At 37.2% G+C, this 24,271-nt stretch overlaps 1 protein-coding gene across 3 annotated transcripts in view; it reads left to right on the top strand.

Annotated features, from left to right (window-relative positions):
• Positions 1-24,271, top strand: part of AGBL4 (AGBL carboxypeptidase 4) — a 1,079,895-nt gene that overhangs the window by 231,247 nt on the left and 824,377 nt on the right. The gene's annotated exons all lie outside the window — the stretch shown is intronic.

Below are 24,271 nucleotides of genomic sequence, written 5' to 3' on the forward strand. Positions count from 1 at the left end.
TCTGTTTACTGATTTTGATTATACTGTTTTTAATGTAAAATATTGAATTATAAAGAAATGGAAACCGAAAACAAACTTCCTGAGTTTCTCCACCAAGCGACAAATCCTGTGGACTTGAATGTCTTTCTTTTCCTCTGTCTCTTCCTCCTTTCTATTCAGTGAGTAATTGATTGAACAAGTAGTTCACTTGTGCTGGGAACTGGTCTCCCTTTCTTTCTCCTTTGCTGTGCATATTTTTTTGCACTGATATGTTACACTCTGTGTAAAATTTTTTGTTCTACTTTTTTCATTAAATATTGTATTCTGAATTTTTCCTATGTTGTTAAATATTCTGTGTGAGCATTAATAATTCCAAATTCCATTTGTGAATCTGCCATTATTTATTTGTTTATTTATTTATTTATTTTTCCTGATGTTGAGCTCTTAGCTGCTTTCTATTTTTTTGCTACTATAAACACTATTGTAGTGAACATCTTGATGAATGAACCTTGTTCTCATTTTGTCTTATCTCCTTAACAGTAGCTTCTCAGAATTGGAATTACTGGATCAAAGGTATATAGCTCTTGATACAGTTACGTATACATTTAAAAACAAGTTATTACCTAATTTTTGTATATGAGGCAGTCATATGGACTGCTTCAGAATATTGTAAGGGCAATACTTTTATATCCAGTCAAGGTCATGCAAATATACAAAGAAACACCCCATCTCTCCTTACTTCAGGAGGGAGTCTGCCAAGTAAGAGTCAAAATAGGCATCTCGTGGGATCAAGTTGTCACAACATAAAGAAAAATAAGGGAGTGGATTTTTTCTTATTTAAGTAAACACAAGTGTTCAGTGCTACACATGGCTCTCTCGCGTCTGTCAACAAGTTTCAATTAATCTTAAACGAGGATCAGATTCTCACAATTGGTTAGGACTGACACTGCTCATTCCTAGCATCGTCACCAGCATTTAAAAAGTATAGTAGACATAACTGTGTTTTCCAATTTCATGTAATTATAAACTTGATTACATAAAATATTACATAATTGCCATTTTAATTGATGTTTTATTCTTTCCATTGATGAAGATTTTTGGTGCTTTGCATACAACTTTTGTGCTTTCTACTCAAATGCCCGTTTGAAATTCTAAGGTACTGCTGAAATAAATACTCTGCAATTTGGTTCGCTATGGTTTTATAGTTTTATCAGTTAGGTAGTTTTCAACCATACGTAATTCTATTGAGGCAGCTCAATAGAATGGCATCATGAAAGGGGGAATTAATGTTTATTGAAGAACCTAGTGATCTGAATGCAAGTTTCATTTGGGGTTCAGAGTACAGTGATGCTTCTTGCAATATAGTTTGAGTTTTCCTTTAGTCATATAGTTAAGGTTAGAAATTAATGTCTAGATGTGTAGAGGCTAGGAACGGTGGAATGAGTGCTCACATCATGCTTTGATTTACATCTTGCTGAATGAACAAGGTTAGGAAATATTGTGCTTCTTCTGGTCCGGCACAGCTTATTGGATTTCTCTATTTTGGATTTGAGGACCTAAGCCACAGCTAATGATAAAATGTGCTCCCCACCTTTGCTAATAATTGTCTCATGTGTATATACATCTTTTTTTCCAGTATCTTTTGGAAAGAAGTGATTTATTGAGGGCAGAACTAGCATGTGCTTTGTACTGCTGCACAAATACCATTGTAAAAACATCCTAATTACAGCCATATTTCTAAAATAGTTGAACCATATATTTTTTATATGGCATCCTGGCCTCATAAACTTATGTGGTCTTGGTTAAATTGATAAATTACTATGTGTTTCAGTGACCTGGGATTATAATATCCATTGTTTCGGTAATGATTAATGATACCAGCCATCTAAGAACTTGAAGAGACAGATTGTATTTTATTTGTTGTTAAATCCCCAGTACCTAGTGTAGTGCATGGCATATGTAGGTGGGTAATGCATGCTTGTTGAATTTTGAACTCAAGAAAGATAAGGGTACATGTAGTGAGTGACTCAAAATGTCTGCGTAGGGGGTATGAGTGAGCAGGTGTTCATCAAGGATTGGGGATCTCACATTAAAGTCTGTGCTTTAGGCTGTAACTCAGGAGTACTACCTCTGGACTGTGGGTGATGGAAGATTAGATTCTGACTGGATCTCAGGCAGAAAAGCATTCCTAGGCCCTCCTAGACCTCGAACAGCATCTTCAGAGTCATTGATCTGTTGATTCACTGGTTCACAAACAGTGTCTCAGTGTCTGCTCTGTGCTGGGATCTGTACTGTGTGCTAAGAATCCAACAATGGATGACATGGACTCAGTGCTTCCCCTGGAGGAAATCTGTGCGGAGATTGCAGAACCCACAAATAGACATACTGCAGTATCACAGAGGCTATAAAAGAGGTAACGGAGGACAGTGGGGCACAAAGGTAGAACTGGTGTATTACACTGCAGGGGAAGCATTACTTTGAGAAAGGAAGATTTTGGGGCCTTAGCTAAGGAGTTCTAGCGTCTATGTTGGAAAATGGTTATAAGGAAAGATACAGTTGTCTGAAACAGTTTGCTAATGAAACAAACATTAGTTCATCCTGGCTGGAATATATGGTGTAAAACAGGGGTGTAGAGCCTGGTGAGAAATGAAAAAGGACACATATAATAAGGTCAAGTATTTATTTTTTGTGGGGTGGTTGGGGGATGGGGCACATTGAAATGTTTTAAAAAGGGGAACAAGATGGCTAGATCAAAGATTTAGCAATACCCTTCCTATTTTTTTCTTGTCTTGAGAAATGTTAGAGCCTCAAAATTTGATTATTTTTGTGTTTGATTATTAAAAAAAATAAAATAACTACTTTGCTGGATCACCAGGCTGGGAGTCAGAGCACAAGGAAACTGACAGAGCTGAAGTTTGCAAACAAAAGTTCCTATTGTGGGGACTAACATTTTAAAATCTGGTTTTTGTGCTATTTTTTTCTGTTTGTATATACCTATTGGGGTGCCAAGGAACTGTTTATCAACATGGTACAGACTTTCCATTCAGATATTGCTTTTCACTCCCCTTGTTATTAGTGGCAAAGAACAGAGCCTTTTTTTTTAAATATATTTTTTTTATTGGGACGGGGGGATAGGACTTTATTGGGGAACAGGTGTGTACTTCCAGGACTTTTTTCCAAGTCAAGTTGTTGTCCTTTCAATCTTTGTTGTGGAGGGTGCTGTTTAGCTTCAAGTTGTTGTCCTGTCAGTCTTAGTTATGGCGGGCACAGCTCAGTTCCAGGTCCAGTTGCCATTGCTAGTTGCAGGGGGCACAGCCCACCATCCCTTGTGGGAGTTGAACCAGCAATCTTGTAGTTGAGAGGATGCGCTCCAACCAACTGAGCCATCCGGGAGCTCAGCAGCAGCTCAGCCTAAGGTGCCGTGCTCAATCTTAGTTGCAGGGGGCACTGCCCACCATCCCTTGCGGGACTTGAGGAATCGAACTGGCAATCTTGTGGTTGAGAGCCCGCGCTCCAACCAACTGAGCCATCCGGGAGGCAGCTCAGCTCAAGGTGCCCTGTTCAATCTTAGTTGCAGGGGGTGGAACCCACCATCCTTGCAGGACTCCAGGAGTTGAACTGGCAGCCTTGTGGTTGAGAGCCCACTGGCCCATGTGGGATTCGAACCAGCTGCCTTCGGAGTTAGGAGCACAGAGCTCCAACCGCCTGAGCCACTGGGCCGGCCCCAGAACCTTTTTTTTAAATACAGAATTCTTGTCAAGAAGTTAGTTTAGTTCAAGCAAACATTTATGGATGGATAGATAGATACATACATAAATGCTATGTAAAGACACTGTGCTAGGTATAAATATTACAGGGATGAATAAAACATGAATCCTGCCCCGAAAGAGCCAGTAGTCTGAGTGGGAGTTAGGGAAATAAATGGTCAGTTAACCTATGGTGAGATGAGGTCGGTAGAGATTAGCAGCAGGGGCTGTGGGAGCAGAGAAATGCAGCCCCCGGCACAGACTAGGGATGGCAGGGCGGCACTTAGAATGGATGATCTTGGAGCTAAAGCTTTAGGATCAGTAGGAATGAAATGAGCCAAGGAAGAAGGGGAAGAGGAGAGGAAAAGGTAGAGAATGGATGAGAGTTTCTAGACTGAAAGAACTGGATAAGGCAGAGGTGAGGGAGACTCTGGTGTATGTGTAGATGCACACGTAGTTTAATGTAACTCAATTGATTTTCATTTACAGAACTTATTTTTATGATACTGGTTACTAGGGGATTTGGTACTCAGAATTAAATTCTCATTTGTTTCAGGGAGGTATTGCTGTAATGAAAATAATACTACGCTTGGAATAAGACATTCATTCATTCATTCTCTAAATTATTGATGACTCTAGCATGCTAGAAACTGTGTTCACGCTGAGGAAAATATCCTCTTTTACCTCACTGTATGAAGTTGGGCAAGGCTCTTAATTTTTCTGAGCCTTAATTCCACATCTTGAAAATGGGGCAGTAATATCAGGTTCTCAAGATTGCTTTGAGGATTAAATTAGATTATGCACATGTGAGTGCTTTTACAAATTCTAAAGTACTATCCTAATGTTTTTCATATTGATAATGTTACATGTGAGAAGGTTATCTTGATGAATTGAAATAAAATCTGTTATTGAGAGAAGAAACTCACAGAGGTCAGAGGAATAGTTGAGTGGTCATTCTCTAGGCATTCTGTAATATTTTGAATCAAGCAAATTAAAACAAAAATTTTTCAAAAGAGGTATCTTTGATTCTTTAACCCTATCTTTTGGAACTTTTTTTCTTAGTTTAAAATGAAGATAAGAATTCCTGTCTCACAGAGTTTTTATGGGGAAAATGAGATAATGTATATGGAAGAAATAATCTATCTCAGTGTTTGGCACGCAATATGTTTTCTTTTTTTGTGTGTTGGTTTTTCTATTTTTTCTTTTCAGGTTTTTTTTTTTAATTTATTGGGGTGAAAATTGTTAGTAAAATTACATAGGTTTCAGGTGTACAATTCTGTAATACATCATCTATATATCTATATATATCTATATATCACATTATGTGTTCACCACCCAGATTTGGTTCTCTTTCCATCACCGTATATTTGATTCTTTTTACACTTGTCTACCACCTTCCTCCTCCTTTACTCTCTGGTAACCACTCAACTATTGTCTATGTCTGTGAGTTTTTGTTTTCAATAAATATTTGTGTCTTCTGGATCGGAGCAAAAATAAGAGATCGTGTTAGAGTTGTGACTAAGCAAAGGTATCATTTTTCAGTTTGTCATAACCAGATTGGTGAAGGTGAAGAATTGTCAGATATGGTCCCAAGACTTAAGTATATACAGATTAAATGTTCAGGGGTAAAAATGGGGATTATTTTTATGGTATCTGATTCTGAAAGACAAGATTTAGATTTCTCTATTGTGATTGTCAAAATTTTTCCAGCCTTGACCCACTGCCTGGTTCCAAAGCCACTCCCACACGTTTGGTTGTTACAGAAGCACCCCACTGTCATTACAAAACTCTATTAGTTCTCTGTTGCTGTCACAAATTCTCACAGTTTTTATGGGTCAGGAGTTCAGACATGGCTTAGAGGTGTCTTCTGTTTGGGATCTCAACAAGCTATTACAATCAAGGTGTTGGCCGAGCTGCTTTATTATCTGGAGGCTTGACTTGGGAGGAATCCTCTTCTGAATTCATTTTGATTATTGGCAGACTTCAACAACCCACTATATATTTATATGTGTCATATATATATATATATATATATATATATATATATATATATATATATATGTATATATGTATATGTGAGACTCATTTTCTTGGTAAACTCATCCATTGATAGACACTTAAGTTGTTTCCATACCTTGGCTATTGTGAATAATGCTGCAGTAAACATGGGAGTATAGGTATCTTTTTGAGATAATGCTTTCATTTCCTTTGGATATATACCCCAAAGTGGGATTGCTAGATCATATGGTACTTCTGTTTTTAATTTCTTGAGGAAGCTCCACACTGTTTTCCACAGTAGATGCACCAGTTCACGTTCTCACGAACAATGTGCAAGGATTCCCTCTCCTCCACATCCTTGCCAGCGTTTTGTTTTTGTTTTTGTTTTTTTTAGTAGACATCCTGACAGGTGTGAGGAGAAAACTCATTGTGGTTTTGACTTGAATTTCCTTGATGATTAGTGATGTTGAATACCTTTTCATGTACTTGTTGGTCATTTGTCTGCCTTCTTTGGAAAAAGGTCTATTTAGGTCCTTTGCCATTTTTTAATTGGGTTGTTTTTTTGCTCTTGAGTTGCATGAGTCCCTTGTATATTTTGGATCTTAACCCCGTATCAGACGTGTGGTTTGCAAATATTTTCTCATTTCATAGGTTGCTTTTTCATCTCTATAAACCTAGGTAAAACATGGGATTGGGGAAAATATTGGTTTGAACTATTGCAAGTGAGTCCAATTAGGAACAAATTCATTACTGAGCAAATTTTTATTCTGAATAAAGTTATAATTAACTCTGTGTACTGGGATTCAAAAGAGCAATAGCAACAGAATGACTGTGAGAAAAGTTTATGGATTCCAAATGTTGACACGTTTGAACCAAAAGCTGTAAGGTCGGTATCGATTTTGTTTTGTGTTGTTTGTAGTGTCTGTATTCATTTCTGTACACAGTCAACATTTAGCTTTCCATTCAAACTGTGTGGGAAGAAAATTAAAATTTTAATTATAAACATCATGGAAAGGTGGTTATAAACAAGCAAATCTCATCCAAAAAATAATTATATACACAATAAAAATTTTTTTTCAAATTAAAAGTGAAAAGTGTTGGTACAGACTGTATTACTCTTTCTGAGATAGATAGGGGTACATTGGCAGCATTTTGTTGTTTTCTTTTTTAGTATAACACAGTGTATCCAGGTTATTTTTGCTGAAATAAATTAGCTGATTGTGTCCATCTATTCCCACTTCCAGTGAGGTGCTAGAGGGTGGGGAGAGGGCACCCTGGATGTCTGGAAAGTGTTAGTAGGGGGTGTGGTACCGAGAGAAAAATCAATCAAAAAACACTATAGACTACTCTAGAGACTTGAGCTATCATTATTAATAAGCCATATGAAAATAAACATCGAGAGTTTCTTCCTATATGTGTGAACTTTGTTGTTAGAAACGAAAGGGAGCAATACTATCCCATCCACAGTATGGGGAGTTCTAGTTCACTGTGACCTCAGGAGGCTTGACCGTTACGTAGGGTTTGATCATGAATCTTCCATTATAGGAGATGATAATACTAATGCAGAGGTTTAGTAATCTGCCCAAACTTACATACCTGGTAAGTGGTTGAACCAGACTTTCAACCTTATAAGTCTGATTCATCATCCTATAATCTCTATTGTGATTAAATCCAATGAAACTTATTCAAGCTCATGACTGACTGCCTGAATGAATGGCCTAATGAAAGTGGGAATTACAAGAGATCAGTTCATTGATTCTTTCAATAAACATTTATTGAACACCCATTGGGTATTCTGTATGAATACCTACTAAGTGTTTTTCCTTTCCTCTGTGTTTCCATAACCCTGCATATGTTGACGCACATTATCTTACATTGGCTACACAAATTTTAAGGGCAGGAGGATTGAGGTCATATTAATCTTTGTATTCTGGGGCCTTCATATATTAAGGATTCAATAAATGTTTGTCTAATTAATAAACAAACAATGGCGACTTGGCTATATGACCCTAAGAGTCGCCATTACTAGACTAAGTTTATAAATAGGGAGTCTAATGTTTAATATATCTTTGATTTTTGTTCGCAGTTAATTTGCGATATGCCCTTTTTCCTTTCTGATGTTTCTGATATTATTTCCTTTTGTTTGACAATGAACATAAGCGTAACATTAAAAGAATAACAAAAATCATTTAAGGAATGCTTATTATATCCAAGAACTATGGTAATATTTAACATGTATGTTATTTAATCCTTTCAACAATCTTTCATGTTAGGTACTCATATAGCATAGATGGTTTTGGAATCACAGAGATGAAAGTTAAAATCCCAGCTCAACCACTCACTAATATGTGAAGTTAGACTAATCTCATGTCTTTCTTGCTCAACTATGGTGATGTTAGGACTCTCATTTTACTCTCTTCTTTTAAGATGAGGGAACCAAAGGACAGAAAACTGTGGTTTATTTATCCACACAGCAGCTTTACTTGTGCAAGGGCATCATCAGTAAGTAGGACATTCAAGGAAGGCTTGGGGGCAATACAGAGCAAACTGTTTGCACACATGTGACACGTTGAAAGAAACCAGCAGTCCCACCCCTTTCAGAGGCTGATTGATCCTTCCCTCTGGTCTGGCTTTAGCCAAGATGACCTGTTATCAGAAAACCTGCGTTATGTTCCAGAGCAGTTGCTATTATGGTAGCTTCCTTCCAGTCGTCTCAGCTCCTCCTTAGAACAGGTGGCCAGGCATTGCTGAAAAGCCTGAATGTGCTTTTCCTCTCTTTACCTTATTTTACCCAAAGCTTAATGCTTAAAACCTCTTGCTCCTCTGTACACACCATTACACGTTCCCTATTCTGTCTACTAGTATCTAATTTCCCATTTCTTATACCTTCAGTAAAGTGAAAGGAAGGTGTAGAGCAGGGGCCAATAAGGATTAGAATAGAGACCAGAATTTAGATTCCTGCCAGTCAGTCACTCTTTTCACCAGATTAATGTCCTTCCCATCACTCTCAAGAAGGGCAAGAGAGATGGTATTAGTTGTGGAAAGTTTAGTGGAGGAGAATAGTTCTGAGCTGACTTGGAGAGTGGGGCACAGAATCATGCATTAGAGGTGTAGACTAAAGAAAGACAGTGCTGGCCAGGAGATGGACATAGACAAAGGCACGTGAAGCTCTGTCATTGGGTTTTGGTGCAAAATGGCCATGCCAGTTGACCACCTTTTCTCCTTGTTGCTATCGGCCAATGACCCTTAGTAGGAGATCTTAGCTGTATGAAGATGAGAAGATGAGATAGTTGCCTGGCACCTGGGAATGCCAAAACCTAATTATGCCATTCAGGTTTAGAACATTCTAGCTCCTATAGTTGTTGAGCTCGATTTCTTTAATAACAGTGGCCCTAGATTATTGAGGGTCCGTTGTGATCCAAGTATAAGGCCAGGTACTTAACATACATCGTCACATACAGATTTTATGTAAACTTTATAATACTCGTATGTAAGTTGTTATTCCCATTTTACATTTTAACATCTGCTTGCTTCATCTTTTGTTTTGTATGAAGCAAAAGGCAAAATTTAGATAAGTGGAACCATTTACTTGGTGCTTTCTCTAAGCCTTATTTCTTCCGTATGTTGGTATAGTAGAATTATTATATTATAAACTTGGACCCCCTTTAGTAGTAGCTTCATTCTAATAAGAAAAGTGCCAATCTCTTCATTGTGCTAAGGATTTAATTGATTTATGAAGATTGTATTTAGCTTAATATTGCACACAAAGCTAGGAACTTAAAAGGCATTTATTTGATAAGTAAAAGAAATTTAGTTGAATGATTAAAATAATACTTAAATATTGCCATACATTAAATAATACTCTCTCTGGGTACATAGAAGTTAATAGAAAATTAAGGAAAACAAGATATTACAATTAAAGTTGTTCAATTAAAATATACATTTACTTTCCATTTATTAAGTTTCATTAATTGAGAGATAAATATCTAATTCCTTCACACTATTATTTTCAAATATACTTTTTTTATGACACACTTCCTTTTTTTTCAATTTTTTTTTTTTTAGTTTTATTTTATTTTATTTTTTTTACATCCCGCACACCGTGAAGCTCCCTCCCCCCATCCACCACCACCCCGACCTCACACCGAGCCATCACATTATACACATAAAATTATAGTTGGCATTCATTAATGTCCAGTCTCTGGTGTACAATGCCATGACCAGGCATCCACAGCATCCCTGAGGTGGTCTCCCAAACAGGACACATGTCCATTGGACACCCAACAAAATCCCCAAACACTATTGAATAAGTTCCCCAAAGTAATTCTCAAAAAACCCTGAGGCCATCCTGTGATCACCAGCCGCCCCCCCAATCCCTTCACTCTTCCCCCCATCCCCAACCCCCTCCCCCCCGCCCATCTAACAACTCTCCGTTTTTTTGTGTCCCCAAAACTGTTTCTGATTAGTTCATACACATATTCTTTTCTTTAGATTCCGCATATAAGTGAGATCATATGGTACTTGTCTTTCTCTTTCTGACTTATTTCACTTAACATAATGTTCTCTAGATCCATCCATGTTGTTGCAAATGATAAGATTTCTTTTCTCTTTATGGCTGCGTAATACTCCATTGTATAAATGTACCACAGCTTCTTAATCCAGTCATCGACCGATGGGCATTTCGGTTGTTTCCATATCTTGGCTATTGTGTAAAGTGCTGCAATAAACATAGGAGTGCATACAGATTTTTAAATTGGAGTTTTGGATTTCTCCGGGTAGATGCCTAGGAGTGGAATTACTGGATCATAGGGTAGTTCTATCTTCAGATTCCTGAGATACCTCCATACTGTTTTCCACAGTGGCTGCACTAATCTGCAATCCCACCAACAGTGCACTAGCGTTCCCTTTTCTCCACATCCCCGCCAGCATTTGTTGTTTGTTGATTTATTGATGATAGCCATTTTGACTGGGGTGAGGTGGTATCTCATTGATGACACACTTCCTTTTAATTACTATATAGTATCTACCCTTTTCCTAATTTTGAGTTATGCATTTAACAAGTATTTATTGAGCACTTACTATGTGCTAAGCCTTCTGCTAGGTTCTGGGTTTTAGAGATGAACAAATAACCATCTCTAATGAACAAATGAAGATTATCCTGGCTATTTAGGAGGTATTGGTATAGGTGGAAGGATCAACAAACATCCACAATAATCATAACAGAATGCCAAGTGCTGAAGTAGTTGAGTGAAGAGATTCTAAGAGACACAGAGGCAGAAATTATTATTCTTGCATGGGGAGATCAAGAAGGTACCTCAAAATGGAATTGGCATTTCAGTTGTGCCTTGAAGGATAAATAGAATTTTGCCTGTTGGAAAAGTAAGAAAAGGACAATTCAAACAGAGGGAATAATATACAAAGGCATGGAAGAATGAAAAGATATATATTTAAAGACTGGCAAACTGTAACATAATAAACAGATAGAATTTATGGGGAAAACAAAGGGAGATTAATCTAGGAAGGAAAATTGTTTACTTACTTCATAAGTAAACAGTCATTACTTGAAATTTTCGTTAGGTTATTTGTACTTTTATATTATTTTTTGCTATAAGCAACACTATACTGAACCATACTCATACAAATACATGTGCATATCTTTATTTATTCCCCTAAAATAAAGTCCTAAAAGTGCAATGTCTGGGTCAAATGATTTGTACTTTACAAGAGTTTTTAAAATACATATTGTCAAATTGCCCTCTAGAAATGTTTGTGTCAATTTATACTCCCCTCTGGAAATGTTTGTGTCAATTTATCCTCACCATGCACTGAGTGAAAAGCACTGTTTTTCTGAACCCTTGACAACATTGGTAATTACTCTCTTGCTTCTTTACCAGTTTGTTTGTTGAAAAAAACAGTATTTTTATGTTTTTTAAAAATTTTACATTTTTTTAATTACTGGTGAATTTGAATATTTTTGTTCCTAAGTTTACATTCTCCTGGTCAATTGTGTGTTCAAGATTTTCACTCGTTTTGCTTCTGATGGTAATTACCAGTTTGACTCCATTTATTTCTTCCTGAGGGGGAAGAAAATGGAGTTTTCCTATCATTGTGTGTAGTGCTTGATAAAAGCTAATGTTACTAATTTTTATTCAAAGTACAAAACAATAAAAATAAAACAAATGCAAAAATTTAGACTATCTTTGACCCTAAAAAACAAAAAAACAGAACACACATACATAAAACTTTCAGCTCTTTGCTGCTATGGTATGTGTACGATCTCAAGCAATGTCTGGGGCCTTGAAGAGGTTCTTGTTCAGTCATGACCACAGCAACCACTGCTTCCATCTTGCTTAAGTTGTCATTGTTCCTTTTCTCTGTTATTTTCTGATAATATTGTTTACAAATTGTGCTACAGCTGAAGGAACTCAAATAGCAGAAACATTCTTAAAAGTAAAATGATGATATAATGAAAGCTAAGTAAGTATTCTACAGCTTGTAATTAATAGAAAATTAGTTATAGCCATAAAACGGAATTAAAAATTGTTCACTAAAATGTGTTTTTCTGCAACATTATTATATTGAAATGGATGAAATGTTGATAGACGAATCAGTAAAAGAAAATTAGTACCAAAATAATTCAATGGCAGACAAAAAGGTAGCATACAAATGTCATGTAATCATGTGTTACATATTTTGTGAATAATTTTCTTAGCTTGCGTGTTCTTTCACTTTATTAAACTTTATTCTCCTTTCTGCTGATGTTTAAAATATTTTGTAATAAAATCAGTCAATCTTTTAAGTTGTCTGGTTTGGTATTAGAATTTTCCCCCACATAATTATATGAATAGTCACCAATTTTCATCTAGTACTTTTGTTGGTTTTCTTCAATGGTTAGCCAAATGTTCTTAGCCATTATTAACTAAGCTATTCTTTTACCAACCTGTTTCAAATGCTGTCTTTTTAATGTATGAAGTTCATTTGTACACTTGGGTTAGTTTATGGATTTTCTAGTCTGTTTCACTGAACTGTTTATTTGATGCATATAACATACTGTTTCATGTACTGTCATTTTATAAAAACTATCACTATCCAGAAAAGCAAGGCATCAAATAGTATATTCTTAAAGTATCTTATTCATTCCAGATTGCTTTATTTTCTGTTACTAGTCACCCCAAATCAGTACCACAGAATAAAAACAATAGCTATTTAATCAAGATATGGCACTGGATGATTTTTACATGGGATTCTAGGCCAGGGGATTTTGCAGGTAAAGAAGGTATAACTGTTTTCTATTATCCTGTTTTAACTATATAATCCTACTAACAGATATTATGTCTGTATCTTAATTCCTCTTGCATTTGGAAAGAGGATCTTGGCCTATTTCCACTTTAGCAATATTTTAAATACATAGTCTTATTATTGTCTCAGTGTGTAAAGATTCTTCTAATCCTCCATTTAAATAACCTTTTTTCCGTCAGCGGTACTGGCAGCTTCATGATGTGATCTGCTGGTTCTGGTTTCCGGAAGACTGAAATGTGACCTTTGCACAAAGTAGGTCAGATCTTGCCAGATTAGGTGGAGATTCTCGCAGGGGGAGTTCAGCTTCATAAACCCTTGCAAGATGCTCCTCTGTCTGGAATGGTCTTCCTCTGCACACATGGGTTCTCAGACCTGCTTGACCCAAGAGCAGTCGTCCTCTGTCTGGGAAGGTCATCTTTTTTGATCAAGTGCTACCATGCATACCCTTGACCAGAGAACAGACCTCCTCTGTCTAGGAATGTCATCCTTTTGGGTCATGTGCTATTGGCAGACACTTGACTGAAGACTTATTCTCTCTCAAGAAAGTTTTCTTCCTTAATTAAGTACTTGGCTTTGGGAGGCCTGTGTGGAGCAGGCAAAGCAAAGGCTAGTGACTCAGTTGGTCATATCAGCTGAATTGGTGGCATTACAGCCTGGGAGGGGAGTGCCTTGTGGGGTTACAGATATTGCACTCTTTTATGTCTGAATGTAAATTTATTTAGTTTTTTTTGTAAGTTACTTTTCAAACTAATCAATTTATAGAAACATATTAAATTCTATATTAAGAACATTATTATTTTAGCCATATTGTGGCATTTTGACTTCTGTTCCCATAGATGATTTCTTAGCCATGGGTTCTTTTTCCTTTCTTTCTTTCTTTTTTTTTTTTTTTTTTTGTAAAGTGGTGATGATGCCTCCTCCCAGGGCTATTGTGAGGATTTAATAAGTTAACAAATATAAAGCAATAGGAAAAAACACTTTAATTGATGCTCAAGAAATGTTTATTACAGCTATAGTTAGGAGATTGGTAGAGCATTATAGAAAAGTAACCCCTCTTTATATACCCTGGATCCTGCACTTTGGTGAAATTCCAAGATCTGTAACTTTTGTGCTACAACTTACTTCCAACTCTGTGCCTAGCACACAGTGTAACTCCATACTCTGCAGTATGGAGTCCAAAGCATGACAAAGGTCAGGAGCTTAGGAATATGTTTAAGGTAACGCAGAGCCAGAAACCCAGCAGACAAGCATCTGAGGAAATGCATGAATGCTGAAGCAGGTGAGCCTCGGCTCAAGAATCATATAATTGTCACCCCAATAAACTTTAATTAAAGCAAACAAATCAACAACAACATCAAAAACAAGAACAGTATAAGACAGAGAAATCTGGATGATACGCCAGCCAGGCACATAGGAATCTGATGAGATATTTATGATAGTGAAAATCCTTAGGAGTTGAAGGGAATAGAGCTAAGCTGGCAGGAGAATAAATTAGAGACCACAGCACTAAGAAAATCTTGGTCAATCATCTAGAATCTTAATATCTCTGTACAGGAATGGATTTTAGTAGTCATCTCATCCAGCTCTTAAGGTTGTGTTTAAATTTTCTCTTTAGCTGGGCTGCTGAGAAAGGAACATGGAAACAAGAATAAGACAAGCAGAAGGAGATTGAGGACCACTGGGAATAGGACCATTATGGGAGTAGGGGTGAAAAGTGAAGACAATCAAAATTAAGCATTCATGTTTGTGGCGTCTTTTTAAACTGCCTAGGGCATGGAGCCTTACTAGTTTAAAGGTGCATGCTGAGTTCAAAGGGCCAGAGTCAGGATCTTGGGGTCCCATGACCCATACTGAAGAACAGTAGGAGTTTGCAGTGCCTGGCTGAAAGTGTAAGAGTGAAGGAGGAAGGTGAAGCACTGGGCAGAAACCACTAACTTGGGATAAAGCCAGCTCAAGAGTCCATAGCAATTTCCAGAACTTTTACACAGACTGGATTGGGAGGTGGTGGTTGTAACACCATCAGAACTCTGTTGTGGGATGCCAGAAACAATAGTGCCTGAAGAGAATATAATAGGTATGTTCTCTAGCAAATATGGAGAATTATTTCAAGAGGGCAGAAAATCTGCAAGTGGATTTTCCTGGAACTCATAACAATGTAAAGAGAAATATGAGTCCAGTGACTGTCCTGTTGAGTGGCTGGAGACCACCAATGCAGAATGGAAAGGGAGTAGTAATACAATGAGCACAGGATTCAAAATGCATAGACCTGGATTTGAATATCTGTGCCATCACTTGGTAGACATGTGACCATGGGAACAATGAAGGTTAATTAGCATAATATACTCAAAACTTCAAGGACAATGTGTAGCATAGAGTGGGTGCTCTGCAAGTAATAATTCTTTATTCTCCTTTCTTCATAAAAGTATACTTACCTACATTGAATTGAAGGTGAAGTGACATGGACAAATGCACCGGTAACATTTTCTTGCATTATGTTTTATCACAAAGGCATGGTCTTGAGTTGGAATGGTATGCAATTAAACTCTAATTTGGAAAAAGAATGCATCTAATTTTGTATTACTTGGTCAATGAGCATAAAATGAATTGGAAGAAAGGGGATTTCGGAGCAACAAGACATTCAAATTGTGCTACCTTTTTATATAGTGAAAAGAGTAGAATCTTTGTTAACACAAAGACCTGAATTTGAATCTCAGTCATGGTTTAGGGCTATGTAATCATAGCCAGGATAAACCAGGCTATGCTGCAGCGTTACATAATAAACTTTATTTCCTGAGATGTTTTATGTGCCAGGCATTGTTTTAAGCACTGATCATCCAATATTGAACAAGGCAGACGTGATCCTGCCTGCCTTCATAGAGCTTACAGTCTGCTTTGCCTCCAGACACAGTGCCCTTGGGTGAGCTGAAAGTTATAATCATGATGGAAAGGAATTTATCTTCTCTGAGAGCAAACTGACAAGAAAATGTCAGTTTTCCTACAATGATGGGAAAATAAGAAAGAGCCATATTCCATTATATAGAGACTGGCTTTGCCTTCCTGAGCAGTCCCGGTGGGACTTAACTAAAGTTGAAGTAGAGTATATGTGCTTTTTTTCTTTTAATTGGTAGTGTTGGGTTGGAACATTAGAGTGTCTGTTTAGGGTTTTTTGTTTTTGTTTTTGTGTTTTGCATATTGTGAAATCATGCTCGTATCTCCTCTAATGCCTATACTCTAAAAATCAGAGCCTCTTATAGGCTGAGACAGATAATCATAAATGGCAGTGTCTTCTCTTAGCAAAACCATGGGCATTTGAGTTATACACACGTGGGTTAAAGATCTACATCCATCTCTTGATAGATGTGTGACTTTGACAAATTATAAAACTTGTCAGAACCTCAGTTTCCTTATTTGTAAAATGGGGATAGCAATAATTACCTCACAAGGTTGTTGTAAGAATTAGAATATCATGCAAATAGCATATATATATACATATACATATACATAAAGCAGTGAGAATAGTGCCTGATACTAAGTAGGCATATAGTGGACTGTAGTTATTATTTATTTGAAGAAAGTGACACTCATTTTTAGGCTTGTGACTTTCCCACAAAACTCCTTTGGTTATTCTCATATTTTTATCTCTGGGCGTGGAACTTAAAAGGGTTGCTAGAGTAGGATTGGTTTCTCTTGTCATCCTTTTAGTAGAGTCTAGGGAATGGAGACATCATAGAATGTCCAAGTAACAAGGAACCCTAAAGATCATTTAGTCAAATTTTGTTGCTTTGCAGATGGAAAAAAACTGAAAACCAAAGAAAGAAAATGACATGCCTAATGTCACAAAACAAGTGAGTCAGACTTAAACTCAGCCCAGTGCACTGCTCTTTTGCAGCCCAAGGCCTCAGAGCAGGAACACTTGCAGAGATTCAGATGCAGGGACCCTTATCCAGTGGAGTCACTGTCCAGAGATGCAAAATTCCTCTAACAGTGTCAAAACTGAAAACTAAAAATGTTAGCTCATATGTAGTTTAGAGGCAAACTATGGGAATAGAGGAAAGAACACATGTGAGGTGAAAAATTTGAAGTCATTGATTGACTGCTCTGTGCTAGGTATTCAGCTAGATATTTACATAATTTAATCTTCAAAATTTAGGTGTTTTTATTTCTTCTATTTTATAGTTGAGACAATTGACATACTGATAACTTGAATAATTTGAGTCACTCTGCTGATACAAAGTAGATCCAGGATTTGGACGTAGGCAATCTGACACCAGAGCTCTGTTCTTAAGCATTTTTTTACATTGCCTCCCTTCAGGAAGATAGTAAATGGTAAACCTTGTCCAGGTTTATCTGGAATGCCTCAGTTTTAGCACTGATAGTCCTGAGTCCCAGGAAGCTTCTTAGGGAAACTCAAACCAAGTATCTACTTCTGCTATCCACATGTGACCCCTTGTATTATCAAATAGGAAGATGCATGTGTTTTTCCAGGGCCAAAATACTATGTGCTTTTAGGAGACTAGTTCAGAGAGGGGGCAGTAGTATCTGAAATGAGCACTGAACTAGAAGTACGAAGATTAAGAATCAGGATTCTCTTGCACTTACTACTAACTTTTAGCTAGCTACTTCACCCCTCTAAACCTTAGCATTACATCTATAAAAGGAATATTACAGAATTTTTGCGAGTTCTAAATGAAAGAAGCATGGAAACTTTTTAAAACATTAATACCCCACACAATGTAAGGGAGAGTGATGATCATGATAGTGATGATTTAGGTTCAGTAAAGTAAAATCCCTACTTAGAAATGTTGACTAGTTTTTATCATATACAGATGCAAGTAGTAATCCCTTATTATTCATTCAATAAATATTTATGAGCTGTACTGTGTGGCAAAAGTCTCATGACACAAAGGGCCTTCATGACCTGGCTCTGTCTTCCTCTGCAATCCTATATCCTGCATCTCTCACACTCTACCATAGTTTCATCCATCTTAGCGGGTTTGCATTTTCCCAAAGCATACTATGCTCTTTTTATGCCTTTAGTGTCTCCGTAAATACCAGCGTCCCTCAAGGCTTCTTCTCTCACCCCCTGCTCTGCTGATGTTATGCCCTATCCTTTTATGTCCTCATATATATCCAGAGTTTCAACAAGATCCCAGCACTTTCATCTCTAGCCCTTAAATGCCTGCTGGGAGCCATATCCCTATTTATATCTGCCTACTACACATGTACACTTGGGCATTTCACGTACGCTTCAAGCTCAACTTGTCTAAAATTGAACTCATTATTTCTCTCCATTTGCTCTTTCACCTTTACTCCATATCTCATTCAGGGTGTCATCTTCCCAGCTGGCATCTAATGTGGGAACATGAGTCTTTTCATGTTTTTCCTATGTCATCCCAATATCCACATATTCGTCCAGTCTTGCAGATTACATTCCTCATTACCTCTTCAAGGCATTCTCTACTCTCCAAACCCATCACTACAGTCTTATTTCAGGCTTTCACCTCTTTTCAACTGGCTTACTTAGGTTTATTTCTCAGTTTTCTGTTTTTATGTTTTTTTCTCCTCATTACTGCCTCCTGCTCCAATTTTGCAATGACTCTGTAACATTCAAAATAAAGTTCTAATTCTGGAGCTTCCTATACAAGGCTGTTTATGGCCCAAATGTTACCTGCCTCTCTATCTTCGTTTACCACTTATTCCCTTCCCTTTATTCACACACATACCGTAAAGAAATATTTGTTGTTCTGTATCTACCAAATATAAGATTTCAAACTTCCTTGTTTTGTACATTCGGTTTCCTCTCCTTGAAATAACATTCTTTCCCCCTACTTTTTAAATTTGTGTAGTAATCTTTTACTCATCTTATAAATGTCAATTACTTTGGAATCTTTTCCTGACCAGGTAAATCTTTGGACGCCACCTAAACCTTCTGTGCTCCCACAGCTGTATGTTTGAATACTCTTCTAACCCCAATCATTCTATATAATAATTGCTTACTTATTTGTCTATCTCCCTGTGAGTCAATGAGCAATATGAGAGCAGGGATTATATTTTAGTCATCTATCTCTGTTATCTAGCATAACACCTAGTGCATAGTGTTTCCAAAAGAGTAAGTAAATGAATGAGCCAGGTTTGGATATGCTAGTACTTCAGAGGCTGGTCATCAGGAAAGAAGGGAGAGCTTCGAACAGCTTGGAAGACTAAACGTTTGTGAGGCTAAGTGACATAGAGGTGCTATATTAATTAGAATTCGTTGCTTACAAGTGACAGAAACCAAACTAGCTTAAGAACTAGTTTAAGGTGAAAAAAAAAAAGTTATTAAAAGATACGAAAGTGTAGCCATGCCTCATGAAGAATCTTGAAACTTATTAGGCACTCTCTTTTTTTCCTTAATTCAGGTGTCATTCTTCTCTGTTTTATCCTCCAGCCAGGCTCTCTGTTTCTTCTTCCCTATGGCAAGATGTGGTGACCCCACAAAATCCCACAGTTCTCTCTGTCTTACAATCTACCTTCTATATCATATTGGTCATAAAGCCCCAAGCATCATACTTCCTCGGCATTTCTAAAACCAATCATTTTGTAAGGGGTTATACACCAAGAGACTAGTTGTCTCTCCTAATTTTGATTTCCTACGGGAGAAAATAGGGTTAGTCTAATTCAATCAATCAAGCTCTGACTGGGAGGCCAGGGTTACACAGTGCAGACTTGCTGCCACAGGTCCAGTCCTTTGCATCAGGACCAGGAGTCTAATTCCTGAAAACCAAGACATAGAGAGATGTATTGCAAGTACTTTCTATCTGCTAAGTATTATATGTTTATTGAAAGGACAAACACATGAATATACTGAGTGTCCCATCTATCCTAATACATACTTTTCCCTGACTACTGCAGCCCTCCTCTGGGATTTCAAAGCCTCCTCTGAGTTCTTGTATCATTACTCATTCTATGGTAAAAGGGGTGTGCAAATGAGGACGGTGGGATAAAGGCTGGTGGGTACAAGCTGAGGACTTAATTGGACTGGAAAGGATACCTCCTCCTCCCATGCGATTTGCTATCTGTCTGGATCATAAAGTCTGGAGGGTGGAATCTGATTCCAATTATTACTACTAGCCAAGCGATTTAGTTTAGGTGTTCATGTCTTACTCAAAGAGCTGAAGTGGGAGCATGATTCTTGTGAAAAGTGTGGAATTAAAATCTTACTGGACATAATAAAAGTAGAGGGAACATTTCCCAAGGAGTTTGAGGCACCATAACCAGAGAGATAGCCTGAATCATTGTCAAGAAAAGGCAGGTCGTAGCTCTGAAGCCGGTGCCACATGTAATGTCCTGAGTGTGAAGTAAGATCTCAAGGTAAATAAGTAGCAAAGTCAATATTTTCAGTTGCAGAGACTAGGAAGAAATTAGGAATGGGAAATGGGTGGGGATGAGTGATTCACATCTGAGGCTGTGAATGGCAGACATGCACAGAAACAGCTGCATTTAGTGCCAATTGCCTGTGTTTCTGAGGTGGCTACAAGAATTTAAAGGAATGGACTGGCCTGACGTTAATGATAGAAGTCCTTCAATGCTGAGTATTGTCTAGGAACTAGTAGTCCCTGTCATCTAGTCAGTGCTGTGCTTCCACATTGTATTAGAAAGGTCCTTTTGGATTGAAACAAGGGAGAGATACCAGCTAGTGGCTAGAGAAATGTCAAATCATGGTCTAGTTGTAGGGGAAGAAACTATAAGGGAGTGAGTGAAACTGTCTTTTTGTAATTGAATGGCTGTCCTATAGACTTGGAATAAGAGTCAAGGACCATGAAAAAGACTGATTTATTCATTCAAGAGATATTTATTAAGATTCTGTTATGTCCTCTTTGAAAAAATGTCTATTCAGGTCCTCTGTCCATTTTTTAAATTGGATTTTTTGTTTTGTTGTTGTTGTTGAGTTGTATGAGCTGCAAATATCTTCTCCCATTCGGTTGGTTGCCTCTTTGTTTTGTTGATGGTTTCTTTTGCTGTGCAGAAGCCTTTTAATTTGATATAGTCCCATTCATTTATTTTAGCTTTTACTTCACTTGCCTTTGAGGTCAAATTCATAAAATCCTCTTTGAACCCAAGGTCCGTAAGTTTAGTACCTATGTTTTCTTCTATGCATTTTATTGTTTCTGATCTTATAGTTAGGTCTTTGATCCATTTTGATTTGATTTTGGTACATGGTGACAGATAGCAGTCCAGTTTCATTCTTTTGCACGTGGCTTTCCAATTTTCCTAGTATCATTTATTGAAGAGGCTTTCTTTTCTCCATTGTATGTTTTTGGCTCTTTTGTCGAAAATTATCTATCCATATTTATGTGGGTTTATTTCTGGGTTTTCAATTCTATTCCATTGGTCTGTGTGTCTGTTTGTCTGCCAATACCATGCTGTTTTGATTATTGTTGCCCTGTAGTACAAGTTGAAGTCAGGGAGTGTGATACCTCCAGTATTATTCTTTTTTCTTACGATTGCTCTGGTTATTCGGGGTCTTTTGTGGTTCCAGATAATTCTGATGATTTTTTTTTGTTCTGTTTCTTTAAAAATGCCATTGGGATTTTTGACAGGGATTGCATGATTGGATAAAGATGTGGCATATATACATAATGGAATACTACTCTGCCATAAGAAAAGATGAAATAGTGCCATTTGCGACAACATGGATGGGTCTTGAGATTATCATCCTAAGTGAAATAAGTCAGACAGAACCATATGATTTCACTGATATGTGAGATATAAAACTGAAAGCAACAAAAGAACAAGACGAATAAATAAACAAAACCTCATAGACACAGACAACAGTGTAGCAGTTACCAGAGGGTAAGGGAGGAGGGGATGATAGATGACGGTAAAGGGTGCCCAATATATGGTGATGGAAGGAGAATTGTCTCTGGGTGGTGAACACTCAATGTGAGATACAGATGATGTCTTACTGAACTGTACACTTGATACCTCTGCAATTTTACTAACCGTTGTCACCCCAATGAATTTAAATTAAAAAAAAAAGATTCTGTTACGAAGCAGTTACTGGACTTGGCTGGGAATATGAAGTTGAGCAAACCAGCCACGAGTTATTATGCAGCTTATAGTTTGGTATTTGCACAAATAAATAGGAACAGGAAACTGGGTGCAGGAAATAAAACATAGGTGCTATGAGAAGGTATAACAGGTTATGACATGGTCTAGCGACACAGGAGGTATCTCTGAGGAAGTGACCGTAAACTAAGGTTTGAAATAGGATAGAAGTTAATTAGGTGATGTAGAGGGTTGATGTGGATAAGAATCTTTTGGGAAGTTGGAACAACATTATCAGTGAGTCACTTTAGATGATATGGTAGCTACAGTTACTTATTCACATAGGTTCTCAGTGGTCAGAACTTATGAGAATAGCTGACTCATATCTGATACTAGTTGATGGAGAGAAAGAATTCTCCATATGATGCCAAGCCAGGTCCTTAATGGTTCAGGTCTTCTGTGTTAATGGGCCCCCTCTCAGTAACCAACATGGTTATATGTGGCATGTACAGTTATTTGTCTTTCTCTGTACATCTTTTAAGAACTCCTTGAAGGTCCAGAATAACTCCTTACCTATTTTTTCCAGCAAATAGTAATTGAACATCTACTGTGTGCTGTCTGCACCCTGTTTGAGCACAGGTTATTGTTAGGGAATGTAGTTACAGAGATTAAAATGAACAGTCCCTGCTCTCTGCATTGCTAACTGTCTAGGACACTGTATGTGGTTCTCAGAGCAGCACTGGAATTTTCTGTCAGCATATTAAGTATGCAAGTTCATGAGTCCCACTCCCACTTACTGACTCAGAATTTCTAGAGATTCAGAAAACTATTTTAATAAACCCTCCAGGTTATTCTTATTCACATTAAAGTTTGAGAACCACTGGTCTAGGGCATGATACATAATTTACAACAATGATAAGACATTTATTGAGAAGTTTCTATGTGCCTGACATTGTTCTGAGTATAGTGTAAACATTGTTCTGAGTATAGTACAGCTTAGTGTAAACATAATTTTTATATGCACTGGGAAACCAAAAAAAATCATGTGACTTGTTTTCTTGTGATATTTGTTGTATTGTAGAGGTCTGCAACTGTACCTGCCATACCTCTGAGATATGCCTGTATTATTATTACCAGCTCGCTGTTGGGAAAACTAAGGCTTAGAGAGCTTAAGAAACTTGCAATGGCAAATGATGACACCAGGATAAACAGACGATTATAATAAACAGAAAATTTAATTCAGTATAATAAAGCAATTATAGAAGTGTGATCAGCTTGTGGCAGTTATTGGTAGTTTTCGGAGAGTGTAGCAATTTTCCTTGATGGAGATTATAAATATACCATATAAAGTGAATTGTCTTCTTTGAGTACTGAACTTCTACACTGAAAGCTAAGAGGTAATTCCCTTTGTAATTACCAACAGGAGTTGACAGAAACGGGGAGGGAGTGCTATATGTGTTTGAAAATCAGAATTTATTTACATCACTAGATGAGATATCAGATCAGGCAGCCAGGTCAGTAAGTGGGATGTGGCATGAGGATTTAGAAACCCAAAGTCTATGTCATGGTTGAGTATAGACTCGATAGGGGAATGATCAACATATCCAAAGCAACATATCTAGAGTCCTTGGGTGAAGTCAAGATGGAAGCCAGAGGTAGGGACTTGTTAAGACTTTTGAAAGCCCTAAGTTTTCTTACTTTTTGAGTGAGTTCTACCACTCACCTTATAAAATATTAAAATGTACTGACTTCTCAAATCAAACAAAATTAATGTTTATCTCTAAAAAGAGTTGAGTTGAATTTCATTGACTGGTTGGCATTTTTGTAGCTATTTAATTCATGCTTATTAATTTTGGTTTTGCTCCTTTGTTGCTTTCTGTTTTATATCTCACATATTAGTGAAATTATATGGTTCTCAACTTTTTCTGACTTATTTCGTTTAGCATAATAATCTCAAGATCCATCCATGTTGTCACAAATGGCACTATTTCATCTTTCTTATGGCAGAATAGTATTCTATTGTGTATATATACCACATCTTCTTTATCCAATCATCTGTCAAAGGATGCAACAAAGGAACAAGACAAACAAACAAACAAAGAAACAAAAAATGATAGACATAGACAATAGTTTAGTGGTTACCGGAGGGTAAGTGGGGCGAGGGGATGGTAGATGAGGGTAAATGGCATCAAGTATATGGTGATAGAAGGAGAACTGACTCT

This window comes from Rhinolophus hipposideros, assembly GCF_964194185.1.
Source record: "Rhinolophus hipposideros genome assembly, chromosome: 8".
Taxonomy (NCBI): domain Eukaryota; kingdom Metazoa; phylum Chordata; class Mammalia; order Chiroptera; family Rhinolophidae; genus Rhinolophus; species Rhinolophus hipposideros.